Source organism: Dendrobates tinctorius, unplaced genomic scaffold (assembly GCF_039654945.1).
Source record: "Dendrobates tinctorius isolate UK_male_01 unplaced genomic scaffold, ASM3965494v1 ptg000001l, whole genome shotgun sequence".
Taxonomy (NCBI): Eukaryota; Metazoa; Chordata; class Amphibia; order Anura; family Dendrobatidae; genus Dendrobates; species Dendrobates tinctorius.
The window spans coordinates 18,338,584-18,363,086 of NW_027361669.1; the positions used below are offsets into that span (position 1 = coordinate 18,338,584).

Consider the following 24,503-nt stretch of genomic DNA (forward strand, 5'->3'; position numbering starts at 1 on the left):
CTGCAGCATGAAGTCAACCATGTGCTGCCGACTCCCAACTGCCAAAGAACCGCTGTCCCCTGCTTGAGGCGTGATCTCTGCCTGCTCTGCATCACCCCACCCTCACTGTACATACTGACTAGAGCTTTGTGTACCTCCCTCCTGTGGAGAGATGTCTTCCTCCACCATCGACTCCTCCTCATCCTCCTCACAAAGTGTCCCCTGCCTAGGCCTTTGTGAGGAAGCACGTAGCGCAGACTGTCCAGAAGCAGATCGCATTTGGGACTCCTCATCCTCCACCTCTTCCAAAACCTCATCCCTTAGTGCTTGCAGTGTTTTTTGAAGCAGACAGATAAGGGGGACAGTCATGCTGACTAGTGCATCATCTGCACTCGCCATCCGCGTGGAATCATCGAAGGCATGCAAAATGAGGCAGATGTCCTTCATAGAGGCCCACTCAGTGGTGCTGAAGTGTGACTGGCGCACATTGCGACTTGTTTGCATCTGATGCAGCTGGTACTCCATGACTGCTGCTCACACAACCGCTCCAACATATGTAACGTTGAATTCCACCTGGTGGGTAGGTCACATATGATGCGATGTTCCGGAAGGCGTAATCGGCGCTGCAGAGCAGCAAGGTGCGATCTTGCCGTGCTGGAACGACGCAAGTGAGCGCACTCTATGCGGACCTTGTGCAGCAGTGCATCAAGATCCGGATAGTCCCTCAGAAAGCACTGCACGACCAAGTTGAGCACATGTGCCAGACATGGGATGTGAGTGAGGTTGCCTAGGCCGAGAGCTGCCACCAGATTTCGGCCATTGTCACACACTACCAAGCCCGGCTGGAGATTCGCTGGCAGAAACCACACGTCGCTCTCCTGCTTGATGGCATTCCAGAGCTCCTGCGCTGTGTGGCTTCGATTCCCCAAAGAAATTAATTTCAGTACGGCCTGTTGACGTTTGGCCACGGCTGTGCTCATATCGGTCATAACAGGCTCCTGCTGCGCTGTTTCAGAGTAACTGGAGTAGGAGGAGGAGTCAATATGTACAGACTGGATTCCTGCAATCCGTGGAGTTGGCAGAACACGTAGAGCGCCACTCTCCAGATCTGTACCCGGCTCCACAACATTGACCCAATGGGCAGTGAGGGAAAGGTATCGTCCCTGTCCATGGTTACTGGTCCACGCATCAGTGGTCAGGTGGACCTTGCTACTGACGGCGTCTAGTAGCGCATGTTTTATGTTTGCCTCCACATGTTTCTGCAGGGCAGGGACGGCTCGCCTGCTGAAATAAAAGCGGCTGGGCACGGTGTATTGTGGGACTGCCAATGCCATGAAGTCCCGGAAGGTGTCAGTCTCCACCAGCCTGAATGACAGCATTTCAAGGGCCAGTAGTTTGGCAATGCCAGCATTCAGAGCCTGTGCTCGGGGATGGTTTGCCGAGTATGGCCGCCTTTACTCCCATGCCTGTGCTACCGATGGCTGCCGAGTGGCCTGGGAGTGTGAGGATGACTTGGAACGTGGTGCTGTGGGTGGAATGTCACAGGGTCTCCGGACAACAGTGCCAGAGGTTCTTCCTTGGCGATCCTGTGAGGAAGCCGAACCAGCTGTGTGTGAGCTGGAGGAAGAGGCCCCAACACGAGCTGAAGAGGTGGTAGGTGGTGCTGTACATTGGCCTACGTCTTCAGTGTGTCTGTGTAACTCCAGCTCGTGCTTGGTCCGCACATGTTTCCACATATTAGTGGTATTGAGGTTGCTGACATTTTTCCCTCTTTTGACTCTCTGATGACACAGCTTGCATTTGACAAAGCAAATGTCATCTGCAACTGTGTCAAAAAAGGACCACGCACTGCAAGTCTTAGGAGCGCCCGTTTTTTGCCTTTTGAAAGTGGAATGCTCCTAACGGGTGCCGAAGTGGAGGCTACAGGCAACCAAGTCTGCCCCCTCCCTCTCCCTCCGGTTTTGGCCGTTTGGGGAATCTCTTCCTCAGAGCTGCTCCCACCACCTTCCTGTTCCTCACGCCATGATGGGTCAAGGACCTCATCATCTACACTCCCCTCTTCAAACACCTGCTTCTCCTGGGTTGTCTCGCCAGCACCGTACGCAACAGAAAGTGGTAACTGAGTCTCGTCATCATCTGATGCGTACTGAGGTGTGCTGACCATAGGCACTGGCCCACCCGCCTCTTCAGATTCAGAGGGACAAAGAAGTTGCTCATCACTGCATACGCCCTCTTCTTCACATTCTGGAAGGCATTACTGGGAACGGAAGCATCGCTGAGGCCCGGGAAGGCTGCGCGGGATGCCGGAAGGTGAATATAACCCGATTTTTTATTATTTTTAACATTAGGTCTTTTTACTACTGATGCTGCATAGGCAGCCTCAATAGTAAAAAGTTGGTCACACTCGTCAAACACTATGTTTGACGAGTGTGACCAACCTGTCAATCAGTTCTCCAAGCGATGCTACAGATCACTTGGAGAACGCTAGCATTCTGCAAGCTACAAACGCTTGCAAATCGCTAGTTTTTCCATGGGAAAATCACGGGAATTTAAAATGCGATTTTTCTGCGGAATGGAATTCCGGATTTCTCACGGTAACTTCTGCGAGAGTTCCGCTACGTGTGCACATAGCCTCAGTCTGGCGGGCAGTCAGGCTGAATGGGAACCTTAGGTGGCCCTCCTGGAAAGGTTTTCTGGGTGATGGGATAAATTTATGGTGTTCTTTTAAGCCTGAATGCTGTATTTTAGGCTTCGTCTTCGTTCATCTGGGAGGAGCAACTCCTTGGGATAGTTATTTCTTACCTCCTTTTCACTTCCAGCGACTGACTTTCTCTCTGGTCATTTGATGGTTTTTTGAGGCTCTAGGCCTTGTGTATGATGATCCGGACTGTGTCTCAATTGCTGAGTATAAGTTACATAAACTCCAGCATGGAGACCGGCGGCAGAGGAATTCTGCTCAGAGTTCCGCAGATGGGCCACTAACACCTGTTGGAACGATCCTGTTCTTAGGAGTCAGTTTTGTCAGGGCCTGTCTGAAAGACTAAAAGATGCACTAGTACTTTACAAGACTCCTGATTCATTGGAGGTAGACCTGTTGTGACTCCGCCCCACATTGTACTCCTTAAAACCATGTTTCTCCCTGTATGCTCTGAAGAAACAATTCAGTTAGGAGGGGCCTCCCCTCAGTATGAGTCTCTTACAGTTCTCTTAGGGGTCTCTACTTCTTTAAGCACAAAAAGCCATTAGAATACTTCATACACCAGGTTGTGTGGAGGATAACAACCTTGGTGTATACATCTCCTCATATGTATCTCAGTTTTTCTTACCTGCAGAAGTAGTCATTGGTATGAAAACTAAAAAAAAAATCCATACTCTTGGACAGTGGTTGCCAATATGAAGAATACTCAGTTCGCACGGAACCTTGGTCTTTCTTGTAGTATTCTGGTGAAGCCCATGCCCATAATTGCAAGTGACTCTGTGCCTCCCGGTCAGGAAATTTTTTGAAAATAGTGCATGATGTGAACCTGTGAATAAAGGCTCTTCACAGGAGGTGCCATTCTTTTTATATATTGGAAAATCTCGCTACTCCTATTCTGCTGGGTCTTTCCTGGTTGACTAAACATAATCCGGTCATAAGCTGGCAGTCCAGAGAGAATATTAAGTGGAGTGATTTTTACAAAAATAATTGCCTAGGTGCTACTCTTTCTAGTGTCTGCACTAAATTCATTCCATCTATCCTGTCTGATTTTGAGGAAGTGTTCTCTGAAAAGGGATGTCAAGAACTGCCTCCTCATTGTGTGTATGACTGTCCTGGGATGAAGAAGGTAAGAGCAGATGCTTTGTCTCGGAGTTTCCCTGGGGGTGGGAGTACCGATGATGCTATCCCTATTTTGCAAGAAGGGCTCGTCATCTCCGCAATGCGTTCTAAACTTGAGGGTAAGGTATTGAAAGCTCAAGGGAAAGCTCCTGCTGGTCCTTTAGGGAAATTGTTTGTACCTTTTCATCTGTGTTTTAAAATGTTGAAGGTACATCATGACTCGGCACTGGTTGGTCACCCAGGTAGTGAGTCGACTTTGGTCCTCCTTTCTTGTCTTTTTTGGTGGCCAAGGTTGCGTAAGGATGTAGTTGACTTTGTGTCTTCATGTTGTGTCTGTGCGTGTTCCAAGACATCCCATACTCATCCATCTGAGACTCTTTTGCAATTTACCATTCCTGACTGACCATGGATTCATTTTTGGTGGCCAAGGTTGCGTAAGGATGTAGTTAACTTTGTGTCTTCATGTTGTGTCTGTGCGTGTTCCACAACATCCCATACTCGTCCGTCTGAGACTCTTTTGCAACTTACCATTCCTGACTGACCATGGACTCATTTATCCATGAATTTCATTAGGGATCTTCCTTTGTCCTCTGGTAAAACTGTTATTTTAGTTGTAATAATAATCTTTATTTTTATATAGCACTAACATATTCCGCAGCGCTTTACAGTTTGCACACATTTTCATCACTGTCCCCGATGGGGCTCACAATCTAAATTCCCTATCAGTATGTCTTTGGAGTGTGGGAGGAAACCGGAGTGCCCGGAGGAAACCCACGCAAACACGGGGAGAACATACAAACTCCTTGCAGATGTTGTCCTAGATGGGATTCGAACCCAGGACTCCAGCGCTGCAAGGCTGCAGCGCTAACCACTGAGCCACCGTGCTGCCCTAGTTGTGGTGGATAGGTTTAGTAAAATGGTGCCCTTTATTGCTTTACCTGCTCTCCCCAACACCAAGACACTGGCTCAAGTGCTTATCACTGATATTGTGAAGCTTCACGGAGTTCCCACCGATGTGGTGTCAGATCAGGGGACTCAATTTGTATCTACATTTTAGATGGTGTTTTCTGCACATTTAGGGATGCATCTATCTTTTTCTTTGGTGTTCTATCCTCAAACTAATGGCCAGACTGAACGTCTAAGCGAAAGTTTGGAGACTTACCTCAGAAGTTTTGTGTCTGGGTGTTCCTGAGGAGAAGCAAATGTCTTCTTCAATCTCATCTGTGTTGAAGGGGTTCAGAATAATTTAAAGATCATGGGGGACAAATACAAAAATATGGCTGATAAGAAACGATTGTCAAGTCCGGACCTGGAGGTGAATGATTTAGTATAGCTACAAACCAAAACCAACCATTAGGCCGGCGTCACACACAACATATAAAAAATCGGTCCATTTCACACAGACGAGAGTCGCAGAAATGTTCCCTGAACAGGGATCTGTATGTCATCCATGTGCAATGCGAGGATGTGATTTTCTCGCATCTAAGTATCTTGCAGAATGGACATATAATGGATCCATGGCCTCAAATATTCATGAAAGCATATACAGTCACATATATATAGTTCAATGTGGGTGTGTATGTATGTATGTCCAGTATTGGCATCCGCACCGTTGCAGCTACAGCCACAAAATTTGGCACAGTCACATGTCTGGACCCTGAGAGCGTCATAGGCTATGTTGTGAGGCAAAATTTTAACCTCGCGCGTTCCAATTCACCAAACAATTTTGCCCCTGTCTACATAATGGGGAAAAAGTGTATGTATTGGCATCTGCACCATCGTAGCTATAGCCACAAAATTTTGCACAATCACACGTCTGGACCCCGAGAGCATCATAGGCTATGTTGTGAGGCAAAATTTTAATCCCGCGCATTCCAATTCACCAAACAATTTTGCCCCTATCTACATAATGGGGAAAAAGTGTATGTATTGGCATCCGCACCGTCGCAGCTACAGCTACAAAATTTTGCACAGTCACACATCTGGACCCCGAGAGCATCATAGGCTATGTTGTGAGGCAAAATTTTAACCTCGCGCGTTCCAATTCACCAAACAATTTTGCCCCTGTCTACATAATGGGGAAAAAGTGTATGTATTGGCATCTGCACCGTCGTAGCTACAGCCACAAAATTTTGCACAATCACACGTCTGGACCCCGAGAGCATCATAGGCTATGTTGTGAGGCAAAATTTTAATCCCACGCGTTCCAATTCAAAACAATTTTGCCCCTATCTACATAATGGGGAAAAAGTGTATGTATTGGCATCCGCACTGTCGCAGCTACAGCCACAAAATTTTGCACAGTCACACGTCAGGACCGCGAGAGCGTCATAGGCTATGTTGTGAGGTGAAATTTTAACCCTGCACGTTCCAATTCACCAAACAATTTTGCCCCTATCTACATAATGGGGAAAAAGTGAAAGGAAAAGGGAAGCAAATTGACAGCTGCCAAATGTGAACAAGGGGGACTTAAAGAACGACCTGGCAACGCCGGGCTCTTCAGCTAGTATATATATATAAAAGTGTATGTCAGTGCGACACATATATATCTTTAAATTCCTAGCAGAATAGCCAATAATTCAATTGTCGACTTCTGCAAAATAACAGAACCCGACAGTATATGAGACATGGGTTACATACAGTAAACCATTGCATATCCGTTAGATTTATATATGTCCCTCACTAATAATGTTATTAGTGTGTGTGTGTGTGTGTGTGTGTGTGTGTGTGTGTGTGTGTGTGTGTGTGTGTGTGTAAAATTTTGGAGCTGTAGGTGTTAAAGAATTAAATCACAGAAGAAACTGGTGTGGGCTCCCACGCAATTTCCTCTGCCAGAGAGGGAAAGCCAGTGACTGAGGGCAGATATTAATAGCCTAGAGAGGGACCATGGGTATTGCCCCCCCTGGCTAAAAACATCTGCCCCCAACCACCCCAGAAAAGGTGCACCTGTAAGATGCGCCAATTCTGACGCTTAGCCTCTCTTTTCCCATTGCCCTGTAGTGGGTGGCATATGGGGTAATAAGGGGTTAATGTCACCTTGCTATTGTAAGGTCATATTTAGCCTGGTTAATAATGGAGAGGTGTCAATAAGACACCTCTTCATTATTAATCCAATAGTATGTAAGGGTTAAAAAAACAAACACATTAAGAATAAAGACTTTAAATAAAATAATTAAGCACATTTTTGCCATCTTTATTAAACTCCCAATCCAATCAAAGCCCTTGTTCTCATGTAAAAAATCAAAAAGCAACAATAGCCCATACCTACCCGCCCTACATTCATGTCCCACGCTGCAATCCATCTCAAGGGGTTAAATAGTTTACAACCGGGAGTGGAGCTAATACAACCGCCCTGGTTGTAAATCACAGAGGAATGCAGCACAGCACTAATTCATTTTTCTCTCTAGTGTGACGCCGGCCTTAAACTGAAACAGTACCTAGTATATTGTAAAGGATATGGTCTGAAGGAGAGGATGTGGGTGCCGGCATCTGAAGTTAATGCCTGTGCAGTGGGCTTAAGCTAAGTGTTTTGGAGATAAGTTGTTGTAGATGTGTTCTGTTATGCGTGTATTTTTATCTCCTGGACCCTGTTTCTGCTTAGTTAGCTCCTCCCTGTCCCTATCCTACTCCCTATTCTTGGTTGGTGCTTTTGTATGAAAGAGGGTTTCTGTTATCCCTGTTTTGCTTTGTGTGTCTTGTTCTCATTACATTTCTGTCCCAAGCTCCATGGGCTGGCGTAGGGGACAGACCAGGTATTAACAGTAGAATAGTGAGGTCAGAGACAAGGGCCTCTCTACCATCAAGAGTACCCAAAGGACAAGAATAGAAATTGTCCCAGTTCCAGGGACAGTTTGAGGCCCCTCTCCCCTACCTAAGACTGTCACAACTGACAACTAGTGATAGTAATCTTTAAATAAATAAATTGCTTTAAGATGGCTGTTACAGAGTACAGACCATGTGGTTCAATTATAAAAATTGCATGCGAGGAAAATGGGTGTATATATTACCTCCTGTAAAGTCTGGTGCCAACATCCTGTGGGATCGTGCACCGACTCAGGGGGGTGGTCCCTACAGCATGCTCCGTACCTTGCAACGGCCGAAGTGTGTTCCCAAAGACTGGAGACCGGAGCCCTTAGACGTTCAAATAGTTTCTTTTATTTAGGTTCCTTTTCCAGTGCCAACAGTTCCGGACAGCTCCTTCACACCCGCCTGGGTACCTGTAAACACGTCTCTTCCTTTCCGCCTCTGCTTCCCCGGTGCAACGTCATTTCAGACTCTCTCACTGTGGCTGTCTTAGGCCCACGGCCACAGCGATCACCTACTCGGCCCTTCTTTGTCCTATACGTACACATATATGTTACAGCAAAACATGTTACATAGCACATATACATTTGTCCCTTTACACCCAGACTGGTCCATGTATTAGTCCACCCTCCTACAATCCGACACAGGTTTCAGCATATAAAGCCTTCTTATCATTTTACATAGATCAAAGGAGGACCCTGAGAATCATATATTAGGTCGGTCCAATGTTCCAATTGTAATGTGTGCTTTGTGAAAAACATTTGGATCCAGTGCAGCCATTCCGTAGTCTGCACAAGGGCAGAAAGTGGTGATGTCACTGTTCCAATAGTAAGCGGACTGCTGCAATCTGTGATTGTCAACAGAGGGCAGGTGAGTAGAGCAGCGTGTCATTGGATATTTTATAATGATGTGCTGCTTAAAGTCAACTGACCACAGCAGCCAATCTCAATTGGCAGCTATCCATCAGCTAATGAAACTGTGACATCACCACTTCCTGTCTCTGTGCAGACCATGGTGCCACCTGCACTGGACTGGTGCTGGTAGGTTAATATGGCTGAGCTTTTTGTTTATTTTTTACATACCCAGTCCCATGGGCTAAGATTCATTTTGCTCAGGAAACCCTCTTAATGTTTTTAGCTATAGATCCTGCTGATCATTTTTGACATACATCTTGATTATATTTAGGATCACATCACTTTTCTTCAAACTATAGCGATTTTTTATTACAGACAAGGGGTTCTATAGCATCTTCCGATGCCTCCACATGGTTCCCCTCCTGCCACCGTGCGAGGACGCTGCCTTACTCACCACCCCGGCAGAAGCAGCATCCATGGAAGCTGTGTCCTCCTCCTATATGTGTGCCACACTGTGGTCCAGCAGTGCGCCTACTACGCTCCTATGCGCATGACCCTGCTCTTAAAGGGGCAGCTGGGAGGCATTTAGTTAAAATATTCACCTGCAAAGTGTCTCCAAGCCACTAGTTGGGAGGCATCTTGTATATAAGGCACCCTTCCAATAGGGAGGTGCCTGTGCAACCCCTATAGTTTATTATAGTTTATTATTAGTGGTGCTAGTGTGTGCAACTATATGTTGCCAGGTCCATCAGCTCTAGTCTGTTATAGTGTTATATCCCATGATCCCACTAGCCTAGTATACTTTGCCCATGTTCCTTTGACCACTTTGGCGGTGTACATTTCCTGAAAGTGTGTCTGCGGTACATATGCCTGGTTTCCTGGTCAAGGTGCGGCCAGTCCTGTGTCCATTGTTCTTGGTCCTAGTGCGGCCAGCTCCAGTACTGTTCCTGATATCCACGTGTGTGAACAAGAACCTATGTTCTACAGTATGTCCAAGCTGTCTGTACAGTCCTTCAGTCTCCAGTTCCGGCTAGTGAGTGACCTCGGTCACGTCTCCCTGCATCAGCGAACCCTACCCCTGGGATCATCAGCTTCAATACCAGCACCTGCCCAGGAGTGGTACCTGGTCGCTATCTGCAGCACAGTCTGTCTCCACCTTCAGGAATTTGAGCAAACATCAAGTTAGCTTTGCCCCTTCCAAATTAGGTCCGGCCCTGTGGCACAGTGGGTCTACCAATGTTACAGATTCTTTGGTGTAAAATGTGATATTCAAAATTAAATCATTAATCTTATTAGAGATATACTGCACATGGCAGCTCATGCAATAAAGAGATATGAGGACTGATTTCCATATGTTCATCATATCACTTATCGTAAATTCAGATTTTATCATGTTTCATAGCTAGACCACATGAGATGTGACTAATCCATTTTTAGCTTGCATAAACATCAAGTCAAGAATAATAAAAAGTATGTAATGGAAGCAAAGTTTAAAAATAAAAATTATGAACAAAGTCAGGCTTGAGAAGTCATTGCGACTTATCAGTCATGGGACATAAGTGCAACTAAGTGTGTTCCCTACTGTCCATATGTAATGAATTTATAACCTATGGCAAAAGATCAAAGTTACCAAAAGCATAATGCTTATTGGTATATTATGAGTGTATTTTAGAGTTAGGCCGGATTCAGACCCAACGTATAAAAATACGGACCGTATTTTATGGTCGTAATACGCAGAAATCTTCCCTGAACAGTGATCCGAATTCATCCGTTAGCAAGGTGTGGCTGCGTTTTTTGTGCATTTAAGCCTCCGTATGTCATCCATATGGCATCCGTATAGCGTTTTTTTCTTGCAACCTTGCAAAAAGGACATTTAACGGTTTTGAGGCCTAAAAATAATTTAAATCATCATCAGCAACTCTATTTATTGCCTCTACAACAGGTAGCAGCCTCCAATCTGGCCATTTTGGTGCTGTGCTTGTGTTGGTGTATGGGTGGTTTGTTGGCAACTTGTCAGACAGACTTAGGTTCACCCCAACTGAGCGTGTTCTATACAACTGGGTTTTGTCACACCGCTTTGGGCAGCCATACCCAGTGATAGTGGATCCGAGGAGGAGGAGACGAATGTGGGTCTATCCGCTTTTGAGGCAACGCCTCACTAAAGGCCATTTCCACCATCTCTATGCATCTCTGCAGACACATCCCAACAAGATTTATCAATATTGTCGCATGAGCCTTGCCACCTTTGATATTTTGTTGGAGACAGTGCGCCTTGGGATCACCTTTCAGGACACAAGGATGCGCAAATGTATATCTGCAGAGGAGCGCCTTCTCCTTACGTTACGGTAGTTATTTCTCCTCCTCTTACTCTATGTTGATGATGTTTCTCTAAATGTTGTATCTAGTTCTGGTTACTAGTTTTGGTTCTTTTCTTCTTAATATATCACATATCTCTACTCTTAGTAATAATAATATGCTATTTATGCTAAACTTACATAGCCATTGTAAATTTTTTAATGTTGTGATTGCCTGGCTTGTTAGTTACAAACTGTTCTTGTGCTCTATATGTTTTTTTTTTAAACCTTGAACATGTTTTAATTTTTTTTATTTCCAACATTTGTTTTCTTTTAGCGTCTTTACAACTGGTCTGTCATATGCAGCACTCCATCATGAATTTTTGATTGGGATATCTACAATATCAGGCATAGTCCGGTCTACCTGTTCCGAAATCTGGTCACGACTTCATCAAGTGGTCATGCCTGAGCCTAAGATGGAAGACTGGTTGTGAATTGCCTGGAGATTTGAGGAGCACTGCCAATTTTCCAATTGTATTGGAGCCCTGGATGGGAAGCATATCCGTGTGCGTAAGCCGCCGAACTCAGGGTCCCAATTCTATAATTATAAACAATATTTTTCTGTAGTTTTGTTGGCTCTGGTTGACAGTCACTACAGGTTTATAATTGTAGACATTGGGGCCTATGGAAGAACTGGAGACTCTAGAGTCTTCATTTCTTCCATTATGGGTCAGCGGCTGTGCAATAACCAGTTGGACCTACCACCACCACGTCAGCTTCCAGGCTCCAATCAAGATTCTGTACCTTATCTCCTTGTTGCAGATGAGGCCTTTCAATTAACCAGGCATGTAATGAGGCCATATCCCCGTCGAAACCTGGACTTCCGGCGCAGAATCTTTAACTTGCGCCTATCACGCACACGATGACTGGTGGAGTGCGCCTTTAGCATTCTTTGTGTAAAATGGAAGGTCCTCCAGTTAGCCATTCAGCTGAGTGAAGCAAACGTAAATGAGGTCATAAAAGCATGTGTGGTCCTACATAACTTCACCCGAATACATGATTGCTCCTCATCTGATGGTGCTGAAGGTGTGTTGGGCAATGTGGGTAGGCCTAGACCACATGTGATCTCTCACTGTCGTCCGCTCTCTCCGGACAGAAAGTACGTGATGTTTTCACAAATTATTTTGTTACACCTCAGGGTGCTACACCCTGGCAAGAGCATTCTGTATCTATGTTGTAAGTTTCAAATGTTTGTGGATATAAATATCATTTTTTCCTTTAAGTTGTTGTGTGTTTTCAGTTACATTATCTTATAGAATTGAATTTTTTGGACCTTTAAGTTATGAATTCAATAAGAGATGAAACTTGGCATTTTTTATCTTTTTATGAAGCCAAAATAAAACGTTTGGTACCGAAAACCATATTTCAGTCATATGGCTTTTGTGCCCATACAAATTTGGGCATACCTTTTTTTACATATTTGTTAAACCAAATATTTGAACATAAACAGAAATTTGTGAAAGCAAAATCAGACTAAAATAATATTTACAAATTTTGGTAGGTTGGGGGTGGTGTTATGATGAGTCACTGAAGGAGGAAAAAACAAAATACCAGCTAAGTCCAGAAAAACCAGAGAGGTTGGCAGCTATCGGATTGCAGACCCCTGAACCTATCCACAACAACTAGCAGTAGCCATGGGGGGTTCCTACGGTGCCCTAGACCCTTCAATCACAGCCGGAGAACTACATAGCCTAAAGACAGAAAGGGGAAAAACTAAACTGCCCCAGAGCAGACCCCAAAGCAATAGGCAGCCCCCAACATATAATGACGGTGAAGCAAGATGAAAACACTAACACACATAGAAAGATAGGTTGAGCAAATGATGGGGCCCAAGCTAACTACATAGGACAGGATAGGAAAGCTGCTGTCTGCCATCCGCAAAAACCCTATCAAAATGAGCCAACCGACTGATAGGAAAAACAGGCCCTGAAGTCGCTAGTCTTCAAAAGACTATATCAGCACTCAGGTATATTCTGAAGACAGAGCAAAAGATCAACAGACCAGAGACAAAAATGGAATTCAGCTCACCCCCGGCCGGGGAAGGCAGAACTCCCAAAAAACAAAGCAAAACAAAAACAAAACTGAAGAGTACAAAGCAGAGCAGAAAAACTTAGCTTTGAGACGCAGGAATCAGACTGGTCTCCAAGAATCCAGCAGGAAAATTACCAGCCAGGAAGAAGGGCGTCGGCAGCCTTACATCCAGTCCTCAATTCCAGCCACCCAGTCATCATCTAGCTGCCAAGGTGTTTGGTAATCAGCCTCACTACCTTCCTTCACCAGAGGAGGGAGTTCATCAGACCTCAAAGGTGAAGGGAAAAATGAATCCACAACAGTACCTCCCCCTTGAGGAGGGGTCACCGAACCCTCATCCATGCCACCAGGGCGATCTGGGTGAGCCCGATGAAAGGCACGCACCAATCTTTCGGCATGAATATCAGAGGCAGAGACCCAGGAATTATCCTCCTATCCATAACCCTTCCAGGTAACCAAATACTGGAGTCTCCGTCTAGCCAGACGGGAATCCAGTATCTTCTCTACCTCATATTCCATGTTACCTTCATCCAATATAGGGTCAGGAGGTGCCACCACAGGAACTACTGGTTCAACAAACCTCTTCAACAAGGACTTATGAAACACATTATGAATTTTAAATGTGACAGGAAGAGCCAACCGAAAAGAGACCGGATTAATAATCTCCAAAATCTTGTAAGGTCCAATAAATCTAGGCTTAAACTTAGGAGAAGCCACCTTCATAGCGATATTTTTTGATGACAACCAAACCATATCACCCACCTTAAACTGGGGACCAACGGTCCTACGCCGGTTGGAAAACCGCTGGGCCTTTTCCTGGGAGAGAGACAACGTATCCACTACTTGGTCCCAGATCTGGTGCATTCTCTCCACCACAGTGTCAACACCTGGGCAGGCAGAAGGCTCCACCTGCCCTGAAGAAAATCGAGGGTGAAAACCAAAGTTACAAAAAAAAGGTGACATCAAAGTGGCAGAACTAGCTCTATTATTTAAAGCAAATTCGTCCAAGGGCAAAAATGAAACCCAATCATCCTGATCGGCAGAAATAAAACATCTCAAATACGACTCCAAAGTCTGGTTTGTTCTCTCCGTCTGCCCATTGGTCTGAGGGTGAAACGCAGAGGAGAAGGACAACTGAATTCCCAGCTTGGAACAGAAAGTCCTCCAAAATCTAGACACAAACTGAACTCCTCTGTCAGATACAATGTTCTCAGGAATCCCGTGCAAGCGAACCACCTGTTGCAAAAACAAGGGCACCAACTCAGAGGAAGATGGCAACTTAGGGAGTGGTACAAGATGGACCATCTTAGAGAATCTATCACAAATCACCCAAATAACAGTCATTCTCTGAGAGACAGGCATATCAGAGATAAAATCCATTGAAATATGGGTCCATGGCCTCCCGGCAAAGGCATCAACAAGCCACTAGAGCGAGAACAAGGTTTAGACCGGGAGCAAGTCCCACAGGACTGCACAAAATTCCTGACATCATGAGACAAGGCGGGCCACCAAAAAGACCGACTCACCAGATCTCTAGTACCAAAAATACCTGGATGACCAGCCAATGCAGAGCAATGAACTTCAGACATCACTCTCTTCCTCCACTGGTCAGGAACATACAACTTTCCACTGGGACAACGCTCAGGTTTGTCCTCCTGAAACTCTTCCAGAGCACGTCTCAATTCGGGCAAGATTGCAGAAAGAACTACCCCCTCGCCTAAGATGGTAGCAGGCTTAGTCACAACAGGAGACTCAGCAAGGAAACTCCTAGAGAGGGCATCTGCCTTGACATTCTTAGTGCCCGGAAGAAAAGAGACCACAAAATCAAAACGTGTGAAAAACAAGGCCCACCTAGCCTGTCTAGGATTCAAGCGCTTGGCCGACTCCAGGTAAATCAAATTCTTGTGGACAGTAAGGACCACGACTTGGTGTTTGGCTCCCTCCAACCAATGTCTCCACTCCTCAAATGCCCATTTCATGGCCAACAGTTCCCGATTCCCCACATCATAGTTACGTTCGGATGGGGAGAACTTTCGGGAAAAGAAAGCACAAGGATTCATTTTAGATGTCACAGGATCTTTTGGGGACAACACTGCTACTGCACCAATCTCAGAAGCGTCCACCTCCACCTGAAACGGGAGTGAGACATCAGGTTGCCGCAAAACCGGAGCAGAAGTGAATCTTCGCTTCAGCCTCTGAAAGGAAGAAACAGCCTCTGGAGACCAATTCAGCACATCAGCACCCTTCCTAGTCAAATCAGTCAATGGCTTGGCAATGCCAGAAAAATTAGCTATAAATTTCCGATAAAAATTAGCAAAACCCAAAAACTTCTGGAGGGCCTTCAAAGAAGTGGGCTGAACCCAATCATAAATGGCCTGTACCTTGGCCTGGTCCATTTCAATAGTTGACAGAGACAAAATAAATTCCAAACATGAAATCCTCTGTACCCCAAAAAGGCATTTCGATCCCTTGACATACAGGGAATTCTCCCTCAAAATCCGGAACACAGTCCGAACATGTTCCATATGAGAGTCCCAATTCTTGGAGAAGATCAAAATATCATCCAGATAGATAATCAAAAATGTATCCACAAAGTCTCGGAATATATCGTTCATGAAGCACTGGAAGACAGAAGGGGCATTAGTGAGCCCAAAAGGCATCACCAGGTACTCAAAATGTCCCTCCGGAGTATTAAACGCCGTCTTCCATTCATCCCCATGCTTAATGCAAATAAGATTATACGCCCCCTGAGGTCAAGCTTGGTAAACCAGCAAGCACCTTTAACTCTGGAGAATAGATCAGAAATCAGGGGTAACTGATACTGATATTTAACAGTAATTTTGTTGAAGGCACGATAGTCAATACAAGGCCTTAATGAACCATCCTTTTTAGCCACGAAAAAAAACCCAGCACCTAAGGGTGAAGAGGATGGTCTAATATGACCCTTCTCCAATGCCTCCTTAATATAGGATCGCATAGCCTCGTGCTCGGGTACAGATAAATTGAAAAGCCGACCCTTGGGGAATTTACACCCCGGGTTCAGCTCAATTGCACAGTCATAACTCCTATGAGGAGGCAAAGATGCAGACTGATTCTCACTAAATACATCATAAAAGTCAGCCAAATAGTCAGGAACATCATGCGACTGGGGAGAGGTGGAGAAAACAGGAGCATCACTAAGGGCACACCGATAACCCCAACTCACCACAGACAAATATTTCCAATCCAGAACTGGATTATGGATTTGCAACCAGGGAAACCCCAGAACAATGGTATCATGCAAATTATGCAACACCAAAAACCTGCAATTTTCTTGATGGTCTGGGGCGACCCGCATTACCACCTGGGTCCAAAACTGAGGTTTATTCTTCGCCAAAGGAGTAGCATCAATACCCCTCAAAAGGATAGGCGTCCGCAGAGGTGTCATAGGAAATCCACAACGTTTAGCAAAATCCTAGTCCATCAGGTTCAGAGCTGCTCCTGAATCCACAAAAGCCTTGGCGGAAAATGTGGACAGGGAGCAGATCAGAGTAATTGCCAGAAGAAACTTAGGTTGAACACCACCCACAGAAAACGTGTGTGCACAACGCTTCTCTCGTTTAGGGCAGACAGAAATAATATGCGAGGCATCACCACAAAAAAAACACAGCTTATTACGCCTTCTGAACTCCTGACGTTGCGCCCTAGACAAAACTTTATCACATTGCATAGGTTTAGACATTTGTTCAACAGGTGGCAACATCTCTTGTGTAGTTTTGCGTTCACGTAAACGCCGATCCACCTGAATGGCTAATGACATAGAATCGTCAAGACCAGAGGGAACAGGAAATCCCACCATAGTATCTTTTACAGTTTCTGACAAACCCTTCCGAAAGAGGGCTGCCAAGGCACCATCATTCCAGGTAGTAAGGACCGCCCACTTTCGGAATTTTTGACAGTACAACTCTGCCGAATCCTGACCCTGGCTTAATGCCAACAGGGTCTTTTCGGCCTGATCAATAGCATTAGGTTCATCATACAACAACCCCAAGGCTTGAAAAAATGCGTTCACATTATTCAGAATAGGATCATCAGTAGAGTTGAGCGATACCGTCCGATACTTCAAAGTATCGTATCGGATGGTATCGGCCGATCTTTAAAAAAAGTATCGGTATCGCCGATTCCGATACCGGAAGTCCCATTCAAGTCATTGGGACTTCCGGTATCGGAATAAGAAAAACCCTTTCCTGCCCTTGTACAGCCTCTCTGGGGTCTGTACGGGCCTTTCGGGGGGCTGTGCCGGCCTGCCAGGGGGTCTGTGCAGGCTCCGGTGGTCTGTGCCGGCCTGCCGGTGGTCTGTGCAGGCTCCGGGGGGCTGTGCCGGCCTGCCGGGGGGCTGTGCCGGCCTGCCGGGGGGCTGTGCAGGCTCCGGGGGGCTGTGCCGGCCTGCCGGGGGGCTGTGCCGGCCTGCCGGGGTGCTGTGCCGGCCTGCCGGTGGTCTGTGCAGGCTCCGGGGGTCTGTGCAGGCATCGTCCGATGGGACTACAAGTCCCATCGGGCGATGCCTGCTACCATGACAGTGATTGACACATTAGCCAATGATGGGACAGTAGTAGTCCCATCATCCGGCTAATGTGTTAAATGTAAAAAAAAAAAAAAAAAAAAAAAATTACATGCTACATACATACAACATGCATACTACATACATGCTACATTCATACTACATACTACATACATGCTACATTCATACTACATAAATACTACATGCAACATACATACTACATATATACTACATGCATGCTACATACATACTGCATGCTACATACATACCACATATATACTACATACATACTACATGCATGCTACATGCATGCTACATGCTACATACATAACACATATATACTACATGCATGCTACATACATACTACATGCTACATACTACATATATACTACATGCATGCTACATACTACATGCTACATACATACTACATATATACTACATGCATGCTACATACATACTGCATGCTACATGCATGCTACATACATACTACATACATGCTATATACATACTACATATATACTACATACATACTACATACATACTACATGCATGCTACATGCATGCTACATACATACCACATATATACTACATGCATGCTACATACATACTACATGCATGCTACATACATACTACATGCTACATACATACTACATATATACTACATGCATGCTACATACATACTACATGCTACATACATACTACATATATACTACATGCATGCTACATACATACTACATGCTACATACATACTACATATATACTACATGCATGCTACATACTACATGCTACATACATACTACATATATACTACATGCATGCTACATACATACTACATGCATGCTACATACATACTACATGCTACATACATACCACATATATACTACATACATACAATACATTCATACAATACATACATAGACATACAGTACATATAACATAGAGTAACATACTTACCAATACTTGTCACATTGTTCCCCGAAGCCATTGTCTTTTCCGGGATAAATATTAACATAACAAACCACAAAAATACTCACCCACGATCCGAAGCAGTCCACGAGTGTGTCCCACGACGATCTTGGGTAGAGAACTGCAGCATCAGATGATGCTGCCGTTCTCTACGGGCTGCAGGAATCCAATGACGGAAGGTAGGTATCCTTCCGCACTGTATTCCTCCGCCACTTAAAAAAAAAAAAGTCCCTAGTCTCACTTTATGCCATTGCTGTGTGGGAAATTCCCACACAGCAATGGCATAAAGTGAGACTAGGGACTTTTTTTTTTTAAGTGGCGGAGGAATACAGTGCGGAAGGATACCTACCTTCCGTCATTGGATTCCTGCAGCCCGTAGAGAACGGCAGCATCATCTGATGCTGCAGTTCTCTACCCAAGATCGTCGTGGGACACACTCGTGGACTGCTTCGGATCGTGGGTGAGTATTTTTGTGGTTTGTTATGTTAATATTTATCCCGGAAAAGACAATGGCTTCGGGGAACAATGTGACAAGTATTGGTAAGTATGTTACTCTATGTTATATGTACTGTATGTCTATGTATGTATTGTATGAATGTATTGTATGTATGTAGTATATATGTGGTATGTATGTAGCATGTAGTATGTATGTAGCATGCATGTAGCATGCATGTAGTATGTATGTAGCATGCATGTAGTATGTATGTAGCATGCATGTAGTATGTATGTAGTATGTATGTAGTATGTATGTAGCATGCAGTATGTATGTAGCATGTATGTAGTATGTATGTAGTATATATGTAGTATGTATGTAACATGTAGTATGTATGTAGCATGCATGTAGTATATATGTAGTATGTATGTAGCATGCATGTAATATGTATGTAGTATGTATGTAGCATGCAGTATGTATGTAGTATGTATGTAGTATGTATGTAGCATGCATGTAGTATGTATGTAGCATGCATGTAGTATGTATGTAGTATGTATGTAGCATGCAGTATGTATGTAGCATGTATGTAGTATGTATGTAGTATATATGTAGTATGTATGTAGCATGCATGTAGTATGTATGTAGTATGTATGTAGCATGCAGTATGTATGTAGCATGTATGTAGTATGTATGTAGTATATATGTAGTATGTATGTAGCATGCATGTAGCATGTATGTAGCATGCATGTAGTATGTATGTAGTATATTTTTTTTTTTTTTTTTTTTTAACATTTAACACATTAGCCGGATGATGGGACTACTACTGTCCCATCATTGGCTAATGTGTCAATCACTGTCATGGTAGCAGGCATCGCCCGATGGGACTTGTAGTCCCATCGGACGATGCTTGCACAGACCCCCGGACATCAGCACAGCCCCCCGGCAGGCCGGCACAGCCCCCCGGCAGGCCGGTACAGACCCCCACAGGGTGCACAGACCACCGGCAGGCCGGCACAGCCCCCCGGCAGGCCGGTACAGACCCCGGGCAGTCCACACAGCCCCCCGGCAGGCCGGCACAGCCCCCCGGCAGGCCGGCAGAGACCCCCGGAAGGCCCGAAATGACGGCGCATCATGATGCGCACACACCGCGCATCATGATGACGTCAGGCCGTCAATCAACTGAACTTCCGATTCCGATGCCGAATTCCGATATTGAAAAAATATCGGAAGTCGGTATCGGAATTCCGATACAGCAAGTATCGGCCGATACCCGATACTTGCGGTATCGGAATGCTCAACACTAATCATCAGGTTTCAAAGAAAACGCCCAATCCTGGGGATCGCCGCGCAGCAAAGAGATGACAATTTTAACCTGCTGCGCGGAGTTCCCCGACGAGTTAGGCTTCAAGGCAAAAAATAATTTACAATTATTCTTGAAATTCAAGCATTTAGACCGATCCCCAAAAAACACATCAGGAGTGGGAATCTTTGGTTCAGCAGCATGTGAATGAGCAAGATAGGCGGAAATTCCCCGCACTTCAGCAGCGAGCTGCTCCACACGATCAGACAATTGCTTCATCTCCATTGAGAGAAAATGTCCAATTTGGCCTTCACCCTGTGTGGGTGCATAATCTTGGCCATGATGTATGATGCAGCCAGGATCCTGTTGCTGAGCAGCTGTGGCCAGAGGGATAATGGAGATGATACGCCTGGGGATTCTGGTAGCCACGTGAGTCATACCCCCCAATATGGCCAAGTCATCAAAAGCCAGGTTGGCACCAGCCTCCAACACTGGGTCTCAACAAGTGGCCATATTGGGCACATGGGTTATAGGCTGCCGTATGGGCCAGTGCTGGCCAAGGTTGGGTTGGGGCAGGAATGGGATGAGGTGTAGGCACCCATGGAGGAGGTGCCTCAAATCCATATTGAGCATGCACTTCTGAGTTGGGGGCAACTCGGAGCAGGTTACGAGGTGACAGCTGCCACCACTCCAAGAACTCAAATACCTCATATGGGGTATTGGGGGGTGTGTATCCATCAATAAGGATCTGAATGGATCCTCGTACACGTAGCCTCACCTCACGGGGTAGGGTACAGAGGTACCGGGCCAGGCTGCGGGAATATGCCTCCTCACCCTCATCCTGGGCAGCCCTGGACAGGTAATTGAGCCCCCCAGTGTCAACATGCCTCCTGGTATCAGAGGCAAGGATCTCTTGCCTTCGTCACCCACGGCGGGATATGACAGCATGCTGGGGGGAGGCCTCAAGATGCACAGTAGGGCTGCTGCTGTTGCCATGGTGCTCAAGGCTGCCGGGTGTTGGTGCAGCTGCTGGTACAGTTACTGGTGCAGGTGGAGCTTGGGGGATGCAGCTGGAAGGCTCAGAAGATGGGCCAGCCACCTCTTCACCTCCCCGACCGGATCTATAATGGCCTCAGAATCCGACCCTGTCTCCCTCTCAGTGAGGTTGGAATGAGTTCTGTTTTGAAATGTGAAAAAAAAATAAAAAAGGTTGGAGATATGACCCTAAACACCATATGTGTAATGTGGTGTGATGTATGTACTTACATTCTGAGATCCAGAATTGGAGCCAGAAATGCCATTCGGTCGTAATAGATATACTTCCGCTTGGTCGGTGCTGCATCCCCACTCCTGGCCCACTGCTGATGTTCCCACCTGTATTGGTCGCTGATGCTGTGCCAGCATCTCATCACGTCTTCCACTGCAATGTGACATAATAATTTATTAGTACATTGCACACATTTAAGCAACAAGTTTACATACATTTAACATAGTCATGTGATCTGGTAAGGTGTCAGTCCTAAACATATTCTCGATTACACAGAATGAGGAAAAGTTTCACATAATAGGATTTTAGGGGCTAATGGGAAAATGTGTTAATTAGTGCAGTTAATATGATTTAGAAGAAATGAGAGAACTTACTAATTTGTTGCTGTCCCTCACGTTGTTGGTCCTCAAAATCTGGAAACATTTGTCCACAGATGCGCCTCCATGCTACCTCTTTTCTGGCCCGGTCAGAATAATGTGCATCCCTCTGGTCCCAAAGTTCTGGCGTTTCTTGGACCAGAACGATTAGCATCTCTACATTTATGTAGGTAGACATGCTGCAGGACTCCGTGGAGGTGTTCTTCTGAGATGTCTGGAGCGCTTTTTGAGCTAATTAGCATGTCTAAGCTTCCTGATAATGGCTTGGCCCATTTCCTGTCACCTGGAAAAGTCTTGCGTATTTCTCGCAAGTCACATGTGTGGTCCGTGTGTAATCCGTATTTTTCTCGCCCCCATAAACTTTCATTGGCGTATTTTTTGAGTAATACCCTGAAAATCGCAGCATGCTGCGATTTTCTCATCCCGTAAAATACGGCCAAGAAATATACAGCTGATGGGAGCTGCCCCAAAGAGAAACATTGGTCCAAGTGCAATGCATGGTTTTAGTGCCTCTCACTCATCCATATTTCTCTCTAGTGTGAAGCCGGCCTTAGGAACAAATTTACAATTGGTGCAGACATTGCTTTGTGTTTTACATAACATTTCCACAAACATGACAATAGTTGTGGATATTGTTGGGTAACTATAATAGAACTAGATGTGTATTTCCTGAAGGAAGTACAGATAGTACCTTGAAATGGTGCCCGGGCTGCCCCTTTAAGAGAGACTTGCCTGCTGCCCCTGCAAGACTTTCAACTCAGGATCTGTTTTAACTGTGGGTGCCTCTCAGGGGCCACTTTGGCCTCAGGGTCCGATTTGGTGGGTGGGGCCCCTCAGGATCCAATTCGGTGGCCTGGGCTCTTCAGGGCTTGAATTCGTGGCCGGGATCCCTCAGGGTCTGATTTTGTGGGTGTGGCCCCTCAGGGTCCGATTTTGTGGGTGTGGCCCCTCAGGGTCCGATTTTGTGGGTGGGGCCCCTCAGGGTCCGATTTTGTGGGTGTGGCCCCTCAGGGTCTGATTTTGTGGCCAGGGCCCCTCAGGGTCTGATTTTGTTGCCAGGGCCCCTCAGGGTCCAATTTTGTGGGTGGGGCCCCTCAGGGTCCGATTTTGTGGGTGGAGCCCCTCAGGGTTCGATTTTGTGGTTGGGGCCCCTCAGGGTTCGATTTTGTGTTTGGGGCCCCTCAGGGTACAATTTTGTGGGTGGGGCCCCTCAGGGTCTGATTTTGTGGGCGGAGCCCCTCTGGGTCCGATTTGGTGGGCGGGGCAACTCTGGGTCCTATTTGGTGGGCAGGACCACTCTGGGTCCAATTTGGTGGGCGGGGCCTCTGGGTCTAATTTGGTGGGAGGGTCCCTTCAGGGTCCGATTTGGTGGGCAGGGCCACTCTGAGTCTGATTTGGTGGACGGGGCCCTTCAGGGTCAGATTTGGTGGGCGGGGCCACTCTGGGTCTGATTTGGTGGGCGGGGCCACTCTGGGTCCGATTTGGTGGGCGGGGCCACTCTGGATCTGATTTGTTGGGCGGGGCCACTCTGGGTCCGATTTGGTTGGCGGGGCCACTCTGGGTCCAATTTGGTGGGCAGGGCCACTCTGATTCTAATTTGGTGGGCGGGGCCACTCTGGGTCCAATTTGGTGGACGGGGCCACTGTGGGTCTGATTTGGTGGGCGGGGCCCCTCAGGGTCCAATTTGGTGGGCGGGGGCCAATCTGGGTCCGATTTGGTGGGCGGGGCCACTCTGGGTCCGATTTGGTGAGTGGGGCCACTCTGGGTCCGATTTGGAGGCCAGGGTGGCTCAGCCTCCGATTTGTAGGCCAGGGTCGATCTGCCTCCGATTTGGAGGCCGGGGTGGCTCAGCCACCGATTTGGAGCCTGGGGTCACTCAGCTTTCGATTTGGCGTGCCGGCCCTTTAAGACTCATTTCGGTGCGCCTGCCCTTTTAGAATCACTTTGGCGCGTCGGCCCTTTAAGAGTCAGTTTGGCTCACTGGGCTTCTAAATCCACTTTGGCGCATATTCTCTCTCAGGGGCATGTGTCATGTGATGAAGCTAGATTTGCATTTGTGCTGTGGGTTTCGCTTTAAGGCTACTTTCACACATCAGGTTTTCGGCGTCAGGCGCGATCCGGCGTCGTGCCGGAATGCCGGATCCGGCAAATGTTTTGTAAAACCTGATGTGCCGGATCCGGTTTTCTGCCGGATCCGTCTTGTTCTTGACAGACAAAACCGGATCCGTCTCATCCGGTTCATCCGTTTTTCTATCCGGTTTTTAAAATTGACCCTTGTGGCCTTCCGAACGGGATTGGCTACTGGAAAACTATATATAGCATGTTCCTACAGCCCTTCTTTGACAGGTTGTAGAGAAGAAAGTGCAGGTTGGAGAGAAGAGCAAGTTACTGGCGAAGATGGATGTTGTCATTGGAAATATTACCACTAGAAGTTCTGTGACGGTTTCAGGGACAATTTTCCACTATACTTTATGTCACCTCAAGGCAGAGTACACTGGGATGACAGAGTGTGAAAGATTTGTGCCCTAACCAAACTTGTGTACCTTCTGGACCAACAGTATATACCTTTGCCAACCAAAGTTGGCTATCTTGTCATGGTCTTACTATTTTTACCTTTAGGCCACAGGTGTGTACCTGGTGGTGTTTTATGCAAAGTATTTCACCTTTTAACAAAAGTTGTGTACATTGGTAGGAAATCACCAACAATAAACACAACTTTTTAGGTGAAATACTTTGCTTCAAACACAACCAGGAACACAACTGTGGCAAAAAGCTAAAATT

The 24,503-nt window shown here is 46.1% G+C and overlaps 1 protein-coding gene and 1 pseudogene across 1 annotated transcript in view; one reads left to right on the forward strand and one right to left on the reverse strand.

Annotated features, from left to right (window-relative positions):
• Positions 1-24,503, reverse strand: part of LOC141086363 (exocyst complex component 1-like) — a 191,860-nt gene that overhangs the window by 102,939 nt on the left and 64,418 nt on the right. The window lies entirely within an intron of this gene.
• LOC141086060 (uncharacterized) overlaps positions 3,897-24,503 on the forward strand; it is a 54,384-nt pseudogene continuing 33,777 nt past the window's right edge.